Raw genomic sequence first — 2,965 nt, forward strand, 5'->3', positions numbered from 1 at the left:
AAGATGCTTCAAAAACCGCACCAAGGCATTCCACGTGTCGAAACACTGTTTTCCTCATTTGTTTGGTTTAGACTGTTCACTGTATTGGAATGGGCCCAGTGGTGGCTTGACTATCTAGGTCCAGAGATAGTGACTGGGACACGCCTTTTGATACAGCCGCGTGTCAGTTGCCGTGCCATTCTTTTGATGTCGTCATGGCTGACGATTCTCCAACATTAGGGTTTGGAGATTAACCCATGGGCTTAACGGCCCACTTTTCTGGAAGTTTGGCTCATGGACCTTCTGGTGGACCTTGTTGAAGAGAATTGTTGACTGGTAAGGTCCAGCCCATCATCTGGGTCTTGAGCATATTGGCCTTCATGAAGGTGGGGGTCAATGGACCCAACACTTGAGCTGGTTTCTTCTTTTTCTTCTTCAGTATCGAGGGCAGCCAGCTGGGCCTCGATTTCTGCTTGTTTGGCCTTAAGTTTAAGGCGTCTACTGCTACTGGACTTGTCTGACTTTTCTGAGAGGGCCACTTGAGGAGTAGCTTTTGTGAGGGATTGGATAAGGGCCTCAGGGGTGCATCTTTTTAGATCACACTTGTCCCACCACTTGACTCTGAAGTTCCTTATGAGAAAAGGGACAGAGCAATCAGGGCCTTCAGATTGCCCAACTGCATATTCCCAATACATGATCCATGCCAGACGGCAATGGATGAAGAATCTCAGAAGATCTGGCTGTTCAGGGATTTTTTCGGTGTGCTGGCAAAAAATGCTGAGAGCATCGAACACTTGATCAGGCAGGATGTCATTGATTGGTCCATAGGCGGCCTACCAACGGGGGAACCAATTTGGAATTTGGCTTGAAAACTTGAAGTCAAAGCAAAAGAACCAAGAATGTTAGTTCTTACTATTTTGAAAAAGGAAGGCATGGTGCCAGGTATCCATGTAATCAAAATAGTGAAATTCTTGTGGTTGGTAATTTTGAGAGAATCCTTTTGTAGTGAGGGGATGTGTGCCCCAAGCCTTTGAACTGAATCCTTTGAACTGATGATTTGTAGAATGGTTACTGAAGTATGGGTAACCAAATTTGGTTCATTTTTATCAAAATTTTGTTTGATACGGATGGAATCTGTATCAACAAGAATAAATTCATAGAATTCTTGGTTTTTTGAACTGTTTGGGGAATAGAAATTCCAATCTTGGAAAAAAGCTCTTTGAGCTATTTCAACTGGAGTGTTGCAGCCTTTGGTGAATTGGTCATCAAGGGCAAAAATGTCTTGATAGGTCTGCTTGAGGATATACTGACTTTTGGGTATGTTTTGGGAAGGAACTGGTTTGGACACTGTTGTGGAAGAACTAGGTCTAGAAAGTTGTTGGGAAGACCTTGTATTAGGAACCACTTGGGTGGACTGGCTAGCCACGACTTGGTTAAAGGGAACACTTGCAACTACTGTTTTGGAAGGTGAGACCTTAACTAGTTGACTTGAAGGAGCTGGCTTGGCGTAGGAACCTTTTGATTTAACACTAGGTTTGGGAGGCTCCTTAGGAGCCATAATAACAGAAATTGTTTTGGGACCCTGCAAGAATTCACGGGTCAAGAAATCAGGAATTGAATTCATTTATCCTTTTATGTAAGTTATATCAAAATCAAAACTTGATAAAAGGGCTTGCCATTTTGCAAAAATCTGTTTTGAAGCAATGTTTTGAACGTCATTTTTTTAAAACTTGTTTTGCTGCACTGCAATCAACTCTTACTAGAAATTTCTTGTTTAATAAATCACTTTGAAATTTTTGAATGCAAAGAACTACTGAAAGGATTTCCTTTTTGATGGTACTATAATTTTGATGGGCTGAGTTCTAGATTCCTGAAGCGAATTGAACTAATTGTTCTTTGTCATCTTGAACTTGCTTAAGAATGCCTCCGTATCCCAGTTTAGAGGCATCAGTTTCTACTATTTTGAAGAGTGCAGGATCTGCAAGTTATAAACATGGGATTTCTTTAACTAATTTTTTGATATCTTGAACTGCTTTGGTATGATTTGAAGTCCATGGACTGGGTTTTTTCTTGAGCCTAGAATAAAGGTCTTTACACAACTGGCTAATTTGAGGAATAAAATCTCTGACATAATTTAGGCTTCCTAGGAACCTTTGTAATTGTTTTTTGTCTAGGATTTGGTCAGGGAATTTATTGGCAAAAGCTATGGATCTTTCTATTGGAATGACTTGGTTTTGGTAAATGTAATGACCTAAAAATCTAACCTTGGTTTGGAATAATTCCATCTTTTTCTGGGAAAGAACTAATCCACAAGTTTTCATGGTGTGGAAGAAGCTCCTAAGATGCTTGAAATGTTGTTCAATAGACTTGGAGAAAACTAGAACATCATCAATATAAACTATTATGAACTGGCCAAAAGGGTTTAGGATATCGTTCATAATATTTTGGAATTCACTAGGGGCATTTTTTAATCCAAAAGGCATTACATTCCATTCGTAATGACCAAATGGTGTGGTGAAGGCTGTTTTGTAACGGTCTTCCTTATGAATTTGAATTTGCCAGTATCCAGATTTGAGGTCAAACTTTGAAAAAATTGTAGCTTAGTAAAGCCTTTGGAGTAACTCTTTTTTATTTGGAATCGGATATCTAATCCATTGTAAGGCTTCATTTAGGGGTTTGTAGTTTATGACAAGTCTGGGTGTTCCTCTTTCTATTTCAGCATTCTTGTTAACGTAGAAAGCAGCACAACTCCAAGGAGACTTGCTTTTACTTATCAAATTTTTGTTAAGAAGTTCTTGGATTTCTTTTTTACATATTTCTTGTAGTTCTTGGGTCATTTGGATTGGTCTGGCTTTTGTGGGAATGTCCTTATCTGAGAAACTTGGTTCATATGGAAGATGGACGATATGCCTTCGTCTGTGCCAGAAGGCATCAGGAAACTCTGAACAGAGTTCCTTTTCAATTTGGGCCTTGGTATTAGAAATTT

The sequence above is a fragment of the Telopea speciosissima genome, chromosome 10, assembly GCF_018873765.1.
Source record: "Telopea speciosissima isolate NSW1024214 ecotype Mountain lineage chromosome 10, Tspe_v1, whole genome shotgun sequence".
Lineage (NCBI taxonomy): Eukaryota > Viridiplantae > Streptophyta > Magnoliopsida > Proteales > Proteaceae > Telopea > Telopea speciosissima.